The 15344-nt window shown below is 41.2% G+C and overlaps 1 protein-coding gene across 5 annotated transcripts in view; it reads right to left on the bottom strand.

Moving 5' to 3' along the window:
• Positions 1-15344, bottom strand: part of tanc2b (tetratricopeptide repeat, ankyrin repeat and coiled-coil containing 2b) — a 170680-nt gene that overhangs the window by 130768 nt on the left and 24568 nt on the right. The window lies entirely within an intron of this gene.

The following is a 15344-nucleotide window of genomic DNA, read 5'->3' as shown; positions in this document are numbered from 1 at the left end:
CCCAACAGTTCTGAACTCTAGCGCAGTCACTACTGCTGATCTGCTAGGGCACGGATAAAACAGGGATTATATTTTACAACCTAGTTCAGCACACTCTTTAGTCACGATGAGAAATTCACACCCTTTGAAAAGGTGTTTGGCTTGCAATCCCGTGAAAGATCAACATGATTAGAAAATGTATGTAGAGCTCAATTATGTAGCTGTATGATGTATTATATGGAAGGGTGCAAGATGTGCAGATCAGTATAGTGCAGGAATCAGGACGTTATGGCCTTATCACTGCAGAAGGAATAATTAATGAAATATTTTTCATTAAATAATGTAGGTCCCTGTGATCTACCAATAGCCACGAGTAAAGCCCAGAAATTCGATTATGCTGGCTACATATTAGATGATTTTATACCGATTTTGGGCCCGATTTGCCCCCTCCAGTGAATGTGGCCTGATGCAAGGCTTGTCGCAACTGATTATTTGCCTAAATAATCCACAAGCGTGTGGTGTCAATACGTTTATTTTACGGCTCTTGATTGAGTCGGAGCCTCCCTGGTCTTGAATAGTTTACAATTCGTAATCGGGGAGGCTCCAGTGAAATAGCGACACCAACCAGATGTTGCATAGTTTTACAGCTCACAAACCCGCATCACAACACAACCTGAGCCAAATGGAGCACTTATACCATCTTCTCAGCCAGGATTTCAGCCTTTTTTTGTTTTTCATCATGTTTGATCACGTGAGTTTCAGTGAAATCTCGTATCTGTGGAACCGCCAACCTAAAATCATTACTACAAACAGCAGGTGTGTGGTCTCCTGGTCTGGACGTAGTTTGTGCATTTGGAGGACGATAATGTTAAAAATCGGTTGAAAGACGGTCTTTACGTCTGGGGTCTCCAACAGCTTTACAATCTGTGAAGATTTGAAAATCATCTAGTGTGTAGCCAGCCTAAGAGTGTCACATGATTTCAGTATAAATACACCTGTTCCTGGATGGCCCTAGGGTTTGTCAGAGGATCCAAACAAGCAGGATTGTAGAGATATCAGAACACCATTAAGTTCATTAGTAAAAAGCGAAAGAACATGACACAACCGTGAGGAGACCAAAGGTCAGTGACTGGAGGGCATTAGTTAGAGAATTCATGTCATTCGGAAGGACCTGAGAGATCCAGAGAGGTAAGAAACTATTCACATTACAGCCATAGCCTGGACACAGAGCAATTCTGGGCTGAGATTAATGAGGAGAAATCCATTACTGAAAGTGTGAAATCCCATTTAGAGTTTGTCACAAAACGTGTTGGAGATTCAACAAACATGTTGATTAAGGTTCTTTGGTCTGATGAGATCAAAACTGAACTGTTTGGCCTTGGCACAACATGCTACTTGGCTGAAACTCAACTCTACTCATCACCCTGACTGCAGGAGAGATGCACTAGCCATGTATTAGTCAAAACCTAAACATCAATTCAACTGAGCATCTGCGCTAGAAATTTTCTAATCACCCATTCTGACAGTGCTTGAGCAAAGAAGAATAATATCAAAGATCACAGAGACGTATTCTAAAAGATTTTCAGCTATAACCTATTATTGTATAGTATTGACCCAGGTGTGAAGATAACCAACAATTTCCATTGACAGACAGGAAAAATAGAGCAAATATATATGTATATTTCCATTGGTCTCTGCATTTTAATTAGATTTGATAGATTATTAGCACTAGGCTAGTGCTTAAAATAATCCAAGAGACAACCATAATCCAGAACAGGGGTCAGATCACCCACAGACAAATCCATTATCACCCTCTAAACAGGCAGGACGAAACCAGAAATCAATACAAATACAAGACTAGGAACTAGGACTAGGGAACTGGAAACAAAAAAAACAAGAAGTCTCAAAAAATAGGCACTGAGTGATGGGAAATAAGCAAAAGCTTGGCAAACAGGAGGATTCTGTAACACAGATTTAAGCATAGCTAAATTTATTTAGTTTTGTATAGCAGTATTTGTATAGCCCTTTTACCAATGGACATCGTCTCAAAGCAGCTTTACAGAAGTATAGAAACATAGCATAAAAATGATCAAGTTTAAAGTTATGTTACTATTTATCCCTAAAAAAACTGAGCTTATTTTAAAAGATAAATAATACTGAATATTTAGCCAAATACTAAACTAATAATAACCAGCTAAATGATACTATACAACTATAACAGTTATGGAGAATATTCTCTATATATTTGTTCTAGTTCCCACACACACACATTACCTGATTTTGTAACATTTCACACTGAAATCGTTACTATTCATAAATCCTACCTCTTATCATCTAGCACACCGATTTCCCTTCATCTTCCTCTCTCGGAGTTCACGCTATAGAGGCTGTTATGCAATATAAAGACTGTGGGCAGCTTCTCCAAACATATCAGCAAGCCAGTGTTCAGTAACGTTGGACAGCCTGATGGGTAATTATCATGGTGCAAGTAGGCTTAGTGCAAGCTGTCAGCTTCCTGGATGAGTAGCTGAGTCCCGTTATAGACAACGATCTAGATGTGACACTTACCATCAATTAAACTCCTACACTGATGCTTCAGAATTTCACCTTCATTCTAATTCCTCTGACTCTTTGCCATGATGTAGATGATGCTGCATTTTGAGTCTTATTTGTGTAGAATAAAAAGATGTGCTTAGAATGGAAACAATGCAGGGATGGAATCAAGCAGGTTGATGGCGGAGATGACTGTTTTATCCTGGAACAGCAAATTCATCTCAATCTCATGAAGGGAAATCAGGCACAACGTATCCATTATAGAGCAGAGATCCTCCATCTAGCTTCTTATTTTCTTGTTAAACATTTCAAGATTTTGTCAGAGGATCATCAAAAAGGTGCTGGAGAATAATGAGATACATACTGGAATTTTCCAAAGTAGGAGTCTGTAATAATGTAGTAATCTAGTAGGTAATCTTTCAGGAAAGCATTGTGTAAGATCACATTCAACCACTGCGAAAGAACTTTTCTTTGAATCCATGTAAAGATGTGATAAAGGTCTGAACTTAGAGATATAAAGTTATGGGTGAAAGGTTTGTCATTACTGCCCCCTTTAGACTGCCAATAATACAACATGGGTCAGGGAGAGGGATTTAAATCCAGTGCTAATCAGAAAACATGTGACTGATATCTCCTTTTTTTATAATAAAACATTGTAACTGAGACTGCTTGAGGTGTATGACTTTAATAACAAATATACAAGTTACCGTCCAAGTGCTTTTAGACAGATGTTGGATGGAAACAATGAATAAAATAATCAGTTTCTCTCTTGGGATGAAAATGCATTTGCTTCATGATAAAAAAATTATTTTTTACTAACTAACCAATATTACTAACTTCTATTCATTTTCCCTGATTCACCAGCAAATCTGGGCTCTGGGCTCCTGCCACTTTGCGGCACCTTGCATGTTAACACAGGCCTGTTTTCTGTTGATGTTTAATTACTAGGTCATTATGAACCTGGAAGAATGTTCCGGACATGCCTGTACACACAGCATTCTCGTGTTCCTTTGGGTCGTTGGGCTTTAAGGTAAGCTGTGTTTGAGTGTTATGAACCTCCGACTTCAGCTGAGTCATCTCTGCTGCTAGGTCCTTGGGTTTATTGCTGTGTTTCTTGATTATCACCGGACTGGATGTGGGTGTTATCAAGCTTGAAAAGCTAGCAAGCTGTTTGATGATTAAAAAGCCAGATTTTCAGACAAGCTAGCTTACCTGTCTTTGGCAATGGGTGCACAAATGCTTTGTTTTACTACTTCAGCTAACGTAGTGCATCATGGCAGCAACAGGCCCTTTGATCAACTAGAAAAACCTCAGAAGTGAAATGCTGAGATGAAACAAAATCAAGGAGGAAACCAACCCATTAGGGGAAGGGAAGGGAAGGGAAAGGAAGGGAAGGTAAGGAAAGAAAAAGGGAATGGAAGGGAAGGGAAGGGAAGGAAAGAAAAAGGGAAGGGAAGGGAAGGGAAAGGAAGGGAAAGGAAGGGAAGGTAAGGAAAGAAAAAGGGAAGGGAAGGGAAGGGAAGGGAAAGGAAGGGAAGGTAAGGAAAGAAAAAGGGAATGGGAGGGAAGGGAAGGAAAGGAAAGGAAAGGAAATATGAAGAGAAGGGAAAGGAAAGGAAAGGAAATATGAAGAGAAGGGAAAGGAAAGGAAAGGAAAGGAAATATGAAGAGAAAGGAAAGGAAAGGAAAGGAAAGGAAAGGAAAGGAAAGGAAAGGAAAGGAAAGGAAAGGAAATGTGAAAGGAAAGGAAAGGAAAGGAAATATGAAGAGAAGGGAAAGGAAAGGAAAGGAAAGGAAAGGAAAGGAAAGGAAAGGAAAGGAAAGGAAAGGAAAGGAAAGGAAACGAAAGGAAAGGAAATATGAAGAGAAAGGAAAGGAAAGGAAAGGAAAGGAAATATGAAGAGAAAGGAAAGGAAAGGAAAGGAAATATGAAGAGAAGGGAAAGGAAAGGAAAGGAAAGGAAAGGAAAGGAAAGGAAAGGAAAGGAAAGGAAAGGAAAGGAAAGGAAAGGAAACGAAAGGAAAGGAAATATGAAGAGAAAGGAAAGGAAAGGAAAGGAAATATGAAGAGAAAGGAAAGGAAAGGAAAGGAAAGGAAAGGAAAGGAAAGGAAATGTGAAAGGAAAGGAAAGGAAAGGAAAGGAAAGGAAAGGAAAGGAAAGGAAATATGAAGAGAAGGGAAAGGAAAGGAAAGGAAAGGAAAGGAAAGGAAAGGAAAGGAAAGGAAAGGAAACGAAACGAAAGGAAATATGAAGAGAAAGGAAAGGAAAGGAAAGGAAATATGAAGAGAAAGGAAAGGAAATATGAAGAGAAGGGAAAGGAAAGGAAAGGAAAGGAAAGGAAAGGAAAGGAAAGGAAAGGAAAGGAAACGAAAGGAAAGGAAACGAAAGGAAAGGAAATATGAAGAGAAAGGAAAGGAAAGGAAAGGAAAGGAAATATGAAGAGAGGGGAAAGGAAAGGAAAGGAAATGTGAAAGGAAAGGAAAGGAAAGGAAAGGAAAGGAAAGGAAAGGAAAGGAAAGGAAAGGAAATGTGAAGGCAAGGGGAGGGAAGGAAAGGAAAGGAAGGGAAAGGAAAGGAAACGAAAGGAAAGGAAACGAAAGGAAAGGAAATATGAAGAGAAAGGAAAGGAAAGGAAAGGAAAGGAAATATGAAGAGAAAGGAAAGGAAAGGAAAGGAAAGGAAAGGAAAGGAAAGGAAAGGAAATGTGAAAGGAAAGGAAAGGAAAGGAAAGGAAAGGAAAGGAAAGGAAAGGAAAGGAAAGGAAAGGAAATATGAAGAGAAGGGAAAGGAAAGGAAAGGAAAGGAAAGGAAAGGAAACGAAACGAAAGGAAATATGAAGAGAAAGGAAAGGAAAGGAAAGGAAATATGAAGAGAAAGGAAAGGAAATATGAAGAGAAGGGAAAGGAAAGGAAAGGAAAGGAAAGGAAAGGAAAGGAAAGGAAAGGAAAGGAAAGGAAAGGAAAGGAAAGGAAAGGAAATATGAAGAGAAAGGAAAGGAAAGGAAAGGAAAGGAAATATGAAGAGAGGGGAAAGGAAAGGAAAGGAAATGTGAAAGGAAAGGAAAGGAAAGGAAAGGAAAGGAAAGGAAAGGAAAGGAAAGGAAATGTGAAGGCAAGGGGAGGGAAGGAAAGGAAAGGAAGGGAAAGGAAAGGAAATGTGAAGGGAAGGGAAGGGAAGGAAAGGAAAGGAAAGGAAAGGAAAGGAAAGGAAAGGAAAGGAAAGGAAAGGAAAGGAAAGGAAAGGAAAGGAAAGGAAAGGAAAGGAAAGGAAAGGAAAGGAAAGGAAAGGAAAGGAAATGTGAAGGGAAGGGAAGGGAAGGAAAGGAAAGGAAAGGAAAGGAAAGGAAAGGAAAGGAAAGGAAAGGAAAGGAAAGGAAAGGAAATGTGAAGGGAAGGGAAGGGAAGGGAAGGGAAGGGAAGGGAAGGGAAGGGAAGGAAAGGAAAGGAAAGGAAAGGAAAGGAAAGGAAAGGAAATGTGAAGGGAAGGGAAGGAAAGAAAAGGAAATGTGAAGACAAGGCAAGGGAAGGGAAGGGAAGGAAAGGAATTGTGAAGGGAAGGGAAGGAAAGGAAAGGAAATGAAAGGAATTGTGAAGGGAAGGCAAGGGAAGGGAAGGAAAGGAAATGGGAAGGGAAGGGAAGGGAAGGGAAGGAAATGGGAAGGGAAGGGAAGGGAAGGGAAGGGAAGGGAAGGGAAGGCAAGGCAAGGCAAGGGAAGGGAAGGGAAGGAAAGCAATTGTGAAGGGAAGGGAAGGGAAGGAAAGGAAAGGAAATGAAAGGAATTGTTAAGGGAAGGCAAGGGAAGGGAAGGGAAGGAAAGGAAATGGGAAGGGAAGGGAAGGGAAGGAAAGGAAATGTGAAGGGAAGGGAAGGAAATGTGAAGGGAAGGAAAGGAAAGGAAAGGAAAGGAAAGGAAAGGAAAGGAAAGGAAAGGAAAGGAAAGGAAAGGAAAGGAAAGGAAAGGAAAGGAAAGAAAAGGAAATGTGAAGGGAAGGAAAGGAAAGGAAAGGAAAGGAAATGTGAAGGGAAGAGAAGGAAAGGGAATAGAAGAGAAGGCAAGGAAAGGAAATGTGAAGGGAAGGGAAGGCAAGGCAAGGCAAGGCAAGGCAAGGGAAGGGAAGGAATTGTGAAGGGAAGGCAAGGCAAGGCAAGGCAAGGCAAGGCAAGGCAAGGAAAGGAAAGGAAAGGAAAGGAAAGGAAAGGAAAGGAAATGTGAAGGAAAGGAAAGGAAAGGAAAGGAAAGGAAAGGAAAGGAAAGGAAAGGAAAGGAAATGTGAAGGAAAGGAAAGGAAAGGAAAGGAAAGGAAAGGAAAGGAAAGGAAAGGAAAGGAAAGGAAAGGAAAGGAATTGTGAAGGGAAGGAAAGGAAATGTGAAGGAAAGGAAAGGAAAGGAAAGGAAAGGAAAGGAAATGTGAAGGGAAGGAAAGGAAAGGAAAGGAAAGGAAAGGAAAGGAAAGGAAAGGAAAGGAAAGGAAAGGAAAATAAAGGAAAGGAAATGTGAAGGGAAGGGAATAGAAGCGAAGGAAAGGAAATGTGAAGGCAAGGGAAGGAAAGGAAAGGAAAGGAAATGTGAAGGCAAGGGAAGGAAAGGAAAGGAAAGGAAATGTGAAGGAAAGGAAAGGAAAGGAAAGGAAGGAAGGAAGGAAAGGAAGGAAGGAAAGGAAGGAAAGGAAGGAAGAAAGGAAAGGAAAGGAAAGGAAAGGAAAGGAAAGGAAAGGAAAGGAAAGGAAAGGAAAGGAAAGGAAAGGAAAGGAAAGGAAAGGAAAGGAAAGGAAAGGAAAGGAAAGGAAAGGAAAGGAAAGGAAAGGAAAGGAAAGGAAATGTGAAGGCAAGGGAAGGAAAGGAAAGGAAATGTGAAGGCAAGGGAAGGGAAAGGAAAGGAAAGGAAAGGAAAGGAAAGGAAAGGAAAGGAAAGGAAAATAAAGGAAAGGAAATGTGAAGGGAAGGGAAGGAAAGGAAAGGAAAGGAAATGTGAAGGCAAGGGAAGGAAAGGAAAGGAAAGGAAAGGAAATGTGAAGGGAAGGGAATAGAAGCGAAGGAAAGGAAAGGAAAGGAAATGTGAAGGAAATGTGAAGGGAAGGGAAGGGAAGGAAAGGAAAGGAAAGGAAAGGAAAGGAAAGGAAAGGAAAGGAAAGGAAAGGAAAGGAAAGGAAAGGAAAGGAAAGGAAAGGAAAGGAAAGGAAAGGAAAGGAAAGGAAATGTGAAGGGAAGGGAAGGGAAGGGAAGCGAAGGAAAGGAAAGGAAAGGAAAGGAAATGTGAAGGCAAGGGAAGGAAATGTGAAGGGAAGGGAAGGGAAGGGAAGGGAAGCGAAGGAAAGGAAAGGAAAGGAAAGGAAATGTGAAGGCAAGGGAAGGAAAGGAAAGGAAAGGAAATGTGAAGGGAAGGGAATAGAAGCGAAGGAAAGGAAAGGAAAGGAAAGGAAAGGAAAGGAAAGGAAAGGAAAGGAAAGGAAAGGAAAGGAAAGGAAATGTGAAGGGAAGGGAAGGGAAGGGAAGGGAAGGGAAGGGAAGGGAAGGGAAGGGAAGTGAAGCGAAGGAAAGGAAAGGAAAGGAAATGTGAAGGCAAGGGAAGGAAAGGAAAGGAAAGGAAAGGAAAGGAAATGTGAAGGGAAGGGAAGGGAAGGGAAGGGAAGGGAAGGGAAGGGAAGGGAAGGGAAGGGAAGGGAAGGGAAGTGAAGCGAAGGAAAGGAAAGGAAAGGAAAGGAAATGTGAAGGCAAGGGAAGGAAAGGAAAGGAAAGGAAAGGAAAGGAAATGTGAAGGGAAGGGAAGGGAAGGGAAGGGAAGGGAAGGGAAGGGAAGGGAAGGGAAGGGAAGGGAAGGGAAGTGAAGCGAAGGAAAGGAAAGGAAAGGAAAGGAAATGTGAAGGCAAGGGAAGGAAAGGAAAGGAAAGGAAAGGAAATGTGAAGGCAAGGGAAGGAAAGGAAAGGAAATGTGAAGGCAAGGCAAGGGAAGGGAAGGGAAGGGAAGGAAGGGAAAGGAAAGGAAAGGAAAGGAAAGGAAAGGAAAGGAAAGGAAAGGAAAGGAAAGGAAAGGAAATGTGAAGGGAAGGGAATAGAAGCGAAGGAAAGGAAAGGAAATGTGAAGGCAAGGGAAGGAAAGGAAAGGAAATGTGAAGGGAAGGGAAGGAAAGGAAAGGAAAGGAAAGGAAAGGAAAGGAAAGGAAAGGAAAGGAAATGTGAAGGCAAGGCAAGGGAAGGAAAGGAAAGGAAATGTGAAGGGAAGGAAAGGAAAGGAAAGGAAAGGAAGAGAAGGAAGGGAAAGGAATTGGGAAGGCAAGGCAAGGCAAGGGAAGGGAAGGAATTGTGAAGGGAAGGGAAGGGAAGGGAAGGGAAGGGAAGGCAAGGCAAGGCAAGGCAAGGCAAGGAAAGGAAAGGAAAGGAAAGGAAAGGAAAGGAAATGTGAAAGGAAGGGAAGAGAAGGAAGGGAAAGGAATTGTGAAGGGAAGGCAAGGCAAGGGAAGGAAAGAAGAGGAAAGGAAAGGAAAGGAAAGGAAAGGAAAGGAAAGGAAAGGAAATGTGAAGGGAAGGGAAAAGATGTGAATGCAAGGGAAGGAAATGTGAAGGAAAGCGAGGGGAAGGGAAGGAAAGGAAAGGAAATGTGAAGGGAAGGGAAAAGATGTGAATGCAAGGGAAGGAAATGTGAAGGAAAGCGAGGGGAAGGGAAGGAAAGGAAAGGAAAGGAAAGGAAAGGAAAGGAAAGGAAAGGAAAGGAAATGTGAAGGGAAGGGAAGAAAGGGAAAGGAAAGGAAATGTGAAGGAAAGGAAAGGAAAGGAAAGGAAAGGAAAGGAAAGGAAAGGAAAGGAAAGGAAAGGAAGGGAAGAGAAGGAAGGGAAAGGAATTGTGAAGGGAAGGCAAGGGAAGGGAAGGAAAGAAGAGGAAAGGAAAGAAAAGGAAAAAAAATGTGAAGGGAAGGGAAGGAAATTTGAAGGGAAGGAAAGGAAAGGAAAGGAAAGGAAAGGAAAGGAAAGGAAAGGAAAGGAAAGGAAAGGAAAGGAAATGTGAAGGGAAGGGAAAAGATGTGAATGCAAGGGAAGGAAATGTGAAGGAAAGCGAGGGGAAGGGAAGGGAAGGGAAGGGAAGGGAAGGGAAGGGAAGGAAAGGGAAGGGAAGGGAAGGGAAGGGAAGGAAAGGAAAGGAAAGGAAAGGAAAGGAAAGGAAAGGAAAGGAAAGGAAAGGAAAGGAAAGGAAAGGAAAGGAAATGTGAAGGGAAGGGAAGGGAAGGGAAAAGATGTGATTGCAAGGGAAGGAAATGTGAAGGAAAGCGAGGGGAAGGAAAGGAAAGGAAAATACTACACAGTGTAAGTCCATAGAGATGGAGAACACTGACAAAACAAACACCCCTGAGATCTGGAGCATGCTTGTAGGGTATAAAAGTACATTCATTGAAGTAGACAAGATGAGATGAGAGGAGGCTGTTCCCATCATTGGAGGAGAGGATAACTGCAACTCAGGCTGCTAAGAGGATAGATCCATCCACATGATCCACATGAAGGCTGACATGTGTACAAGGTGAAAAGAAGATGACGCATGACAGTATCATTTATTGCAAATATTGCGTCATACACCACTACTAGACTTTGGTGAAAGAGTCTCAGCAAGTCTGGGTATCCCAGTGAACCTCATTGCTTTTTCTTGGTAAGGAGAGGCGAAAAGGTTGACAGAAAAACTGTCCTCATCTGATAAACATTACTTAAAGGTCATTTCTTTAATATAGTTAAACACTCGCACAGCATCAGGCACCAAAGCCAACACTGCGATTGTGAGACGTTTTAAGCTTATAGCCTGTTTTGCTGATAACAACCTATTTTTTATTGCAGAAAGATAAGCAAACTGTCAGGTACAAGAGATATCAGTACAGAAAACTGTATAACATGTTCCAACAAAACAGTTTAAGAAACTTTCATGGTGCAAATTTGTGTTTTCTGGATTCTGTAACATAGACATGGTTTTTGGTGCATTTCTAAGCTTTAGGAAATCTAATTAAAAATTCAATAGAAGAGCAAATGGCAATAAAAGAAGATTTTATTTCATCCTGCTGTACCTTTGTGATAATGACCCTGAACAGATATTTGGTTCTAATTGAGACTACAAAAATGTCTCTCTATCTATATAAATATTTCATATTAGCTGAAGACCAGCAAAGTGCAGCAACAGACTGTGATTGAAAGTGTAACTCAGGTTAAGCAGAGGCTTGAGAGTGTAATATGTACCCATGGTCATTTCCGGAACATGGAGTAAGATCATAGGCCAACACTGTGATCACTGGGGGTGACCTCAGTAATGATCTTGTGGCTGAATGAACACAAATCCCCAGTCATGCTCCAGAATCTAGTGGAAAGCCTTATCATAAGTGTGGAGGTTATTATACAGCAGAGACAGGAGGGACGTATGATGTTGAACATTATACATGTATGAGAGTGATGTTCTGTGTGTGTGTGTGTGTGTGTTTCGGGGTTTCCTCAGGGTACTCTGGTTTCCTCCCCCAGATTGGCATCTCAAATTATCTGTAAATCAATGCTAAAATAAGAGATATTTCCTAGTTTTTGTTTTTATTGTACAAATTTTGGGGCAACATAACAACCCACACAGCATTCATAACCTTACAGACATCCACAAATGCCTAATGTCACTGTTATTGACACTAGCCAGTCGTATGTCATCCCTCCCACACAGAGATCACGGACAATTTTGCGCTCCTGGACTCCAGGCTATGGACGAACTTGCAGTCTCCAGACGATAAAGTAAACAATTGGATGTTGTGCCAGGTTTTGCTTGTTTTGATGGCTATTATATCCACAGCCAGGTAGAATGTCACAGCATCACTGACGTCTTTTCAGTGTTGACTCGTTTTCTACGGTGGCTGAGAAGAGCAAAACAAAACAATTAAAAAAATTCAAAAACAATATAAATCCGAAAACTAAATTGTCGTGTTTTTCTGATTTGTTATTTTGTTTTGTACTTCTCAGACACCGTAGTTTTCTCAGAAGTAATACTTTTAAAGAATATACGTTATTGTTTGTGTGTGGATTTTTTACACTTTTTCTGGTGCTTTTTTTTGGTAGTTCCTCGACATTCCGATCTTGTCTTTGCGTATTTTGCGAACATTTGTTGTTTTCATGAGCAAAATCCAGAACTTCCATATAACTGACATTGAATTTTTTTAGGCATCGACTCCTCCATGCTGCTGTGTTGCCGATCAAAACGCGGAGGAAATTGTGGCTAATATGATGAATTGTGATCTCTCTGTAAAAACAGATCATTGAGAATCTAAATCATCATATTAGGAACAGAACATAATCTTGGTGCTCTTCTGGTGTGATATATTATTATGACACTTGACTATCATTCCAGGAATGGGCTGTGATGTTCTCTCTTTGCATCACACATAAAAAGCAATGTCTTGTATTTGGCCTGAGTTATATAACGGTTTTGTGCTTTTCTGTTTTGATCCGTTTTGTCTCTCTTTCAGCACCGCAGCATGCTCATGGTACTTGATTCTAAAAAAAAATCAGTCAGTCATGCAAGCTGATTAATCTGTCTGGTCAAAATGATCCCCAGAAAAGTCTGGATTGTACCTCAGGTGATGTTTATAATACAGTGGGAATAAACAGTGCTGGTCAAGTGAGCCTGGCTGTCCAGACCAGGAGACGGTGAATAATGATCTATTAGCCTGGACATGTTGTTCTGGAAATCCTGAGCTACTGATTTCTCCACCACTTTACACATAATGAGACTAATCAGAGGGAACAGACGCAGGAGGACGATTCCTCCTTGATTCCTTATTGATTCGGTGTCAAAAAAATGAGGAGCTCCAGATCATGAATACAAGTGTCCTAATATAGGAGTCTTATTTATTTTAGCTCTTTTCAGTCGTCATGTGATGAGATATATCTTGAGTAAATATATTTGCTCTACATTCATCTTGTCCTCTTGTTCCTGTTCCTTTCCTCAGAGGAAGGAGCTGAAAAGCATGAAAGGGAAGCCAGGAAAAGGAACTGAGAAGGTGCAGTTAAAGAAATGAAAAGATTTAGTAAATAATCATCATCCATGTTATCCATTAATCTGTCCTAGTTTTGAAATGCAATATTTACTGAAAATAAAGATCTCTAATGCATGAGTTCCGAGTTTTACGGAACAGGTTCAACAGGAAGTGTGTGACGGTGTCATGAATAAATGATGTCAGCGATAAAAGTGTCAGAGATGAATTAAGAACATTTCGGTATAGTTTGATCCTTGTCAGGATTAAAGATCTTATCTTTGAGAAACGCGCTCCGGTTGTAGACAAGTGGAATCCTCGTGGAATATGAGGAAGGGTTAAAATAAAGAGAATGCAGGGAAGTGAATTTGATGGGCAAAGCCACAGAGGTTCCTTTCATGTGCTGCTTTGATTCTGTTCCCCAGGAGCAAATTAGTCTACAGCGAGTGGTTCCACAGCTGCCTTCTGACTGCTGAGAGCTACAGCACTGACTGGCTTCCTCTGTGTGATCTTACAGATCATCTGAGGACGTGTGTGTGTGTGCATGTGTGTATGTATGTGTATGTGTGTGCTGTTGACGTTTTACACAATGGCCTTGTCTCCCCCATCAGTGAGGGACTAATCGTTGTGTGGCAGGTCACGTACCTGTGAAAGTGTGTGCAAATGTGGGTTCGGTGTCTGTGGGTTTATGCACTGATCCTAAACACCTGCTGTCATTCTGAGAGTGAAGTCAGTACTGCAAACCACAAAACATCTCTCTCTCTCTCTCTCTCTCACACACACACACACACACACGTCCTCTTCAGCAGCTCCTGCAGTCTCGACGCCCTGTCACCAGCCATCCTGTCACAGCTCAGTGCGTGTGTGTGTGTGTGTGTGTGTGAGACAGAACACAGGGTCTTGCTCAGTATGTATTAATAGTGGTAAAAGAGCAAGTCATTAAGTCTACCCTCGTCCCATCCTTCTCTCTCTCTCTCTCTCTCTCTTTCTCTCTCTCTCTCTCTCTCTCTCTCTGTCTTTCTCTAAAGGGACTGGGTTTAATGGGCTTACACTTCCACTCCATTAGCCAAACACTGTCTTAGGACGTGTGTATGTGTGTGTGTGTGTGTGTGTCTCAGGCAGCCCTGTCACTACACATTATGTCGCCTCTTCCTCTGCAGTCCAGCCAGACTTGATCAGATTAAATTTAACCAAGAGGACAGCTGATGTTGAATGGTGCAATCCTGATCCCTAACTGCATTCATATTGCAAATCAGAGCTTATGAAGCTATGAATGGCTATTATAAATCTCTATTATATTCACACCAACCACAATTCCTGCCTGCCTGCTGAGCCAAATCTGTCACTGCGCATTCGTTTTCACCTCACTCATCTCTTCGGCTCAGTCGCCTTCTTCTAAAATTCTTCTTCTATTATTTCTCATGATTTTCTAGAAATAATTTTTTTTTACAAGCAGTGCATTATTACATCCTGCACGATAAAAATTCTGGACTTTTTACATAATCCAATAGCAGGGTTGAGTGGGTTGGGTCATTTCACTGCCTTACTGCCTCTAACGTTAGCCCAGATTTGGGTGCTTATGTAAGCAATACAACACCATGAGGTGTTCTGTTAGGGGAAAATAGTTAGTAATTGAGGGATGTGATATGGCTAAGTGTGATGCAGAGTTTCAGATTTTTTCTACAACTGCACTCTATTATTTCCGTACACCGTAGCAATTTGTCAACGATTTCGTTTTTTAATAACTGAAGAACAACATATCCTGTAAGACATCAATAACCTTTTATATTTACATCTACTGCTACGAAACAAGTTATTTCTTGTCAGTCGTAGGCTCTTTAGTTTTCTCTCTCTTGAAGTTAATAAGACAAAAATGCAGCGGAGAAAATGAAAAGCATAACAATCATTATGTTCTGACACTGGAGACTCCTTCTAGTCTCTGTCGAGCTATACCTCCCACTCCTTCTTCTTTTCGGACCTGCCTGATCCAACCAGACACTTTACCTCTGGTTGGAGTCTCGTCACTTGGTGGTGCTCACTGATGCTGTGGATGGATCTGTATGGACAGCCCAGGGGTCAGCTGTGGGTAGAACCACTTGGAGACTATCACACCGTGTCTGAACTGCCTTTGCATCAGTCAAGGAATTAGTGCTAAGTCTATAATGAATTTAGAAATTATGCTGACCTATTAGATCCTCAACAGCTCTTGGTTGCACTATGTATTGTGACTATAAACTGTTGAAGAAAGGACTTTATTTATTAACATTTACATTATTTACTGTCCAGTGTCACCCAAATGAGGATGATGTGTCATTCTGAGCCTGGTCCCTGTCAAGGTTTCTTCCTCATATCATCTCTGGGATTTTTTCCTCACCACCGTCACCTCAGGCTTGCTCACTAGGGATAAATGTTAGAGATAAATAGTAACTTAACCTTAAACTGTATATTTTTTTCTGTCTTTCTGTATTTCTGTAAAGCTGCTTTGAGACAAAGTCCATTGTTAAAAGCGCTATACAAATAAATTTAAATGAATTGAATTGAAATTGAAATACTCTGTTTCATATTATTGACCAATCAGATTCCAGAATACAGCAGTGCTGTGATTATCCAGACTACTCCAGACTTATTCCAAATTGGCTTCATACCTATTTTTCTCGTCTATTTATTAATTGGCTCACTCACTCATGCACTATGGATCCAGTTCGACTGGGTTCAAGCCGATCACTGGAATTGAGCAATGCTGCCAGCATGCGTTTAATTGAGGCGATGTTGAGGCTTGAGAGTGACAGTTTGATATAATCGGGTACCGGGAGGCCGACGGTCATTAGTGTGAGAGA

This window comes from Hemibagrus wyckioides, linkage group LG13 (genome assembly GCF_019097595.1).
Source record: "Hemibagrus wyckioides isolate EC202008001 linkage group LG13, SWU_Hwy_1.0, whole genome shotgun sequence".
Classification (NCBI taxonomy): domain Eukaryota; kingdom Metazoa; phylum Chordata; class Actinopteri; order Siluriformes; family Bagridae; genus Hemibagrus; species Hemibagrus wyckioides.
Note: the sequence above shows the minus strand (reverse complement) of the source record. Positions and strands in the feature narration are given on the sequence as shown.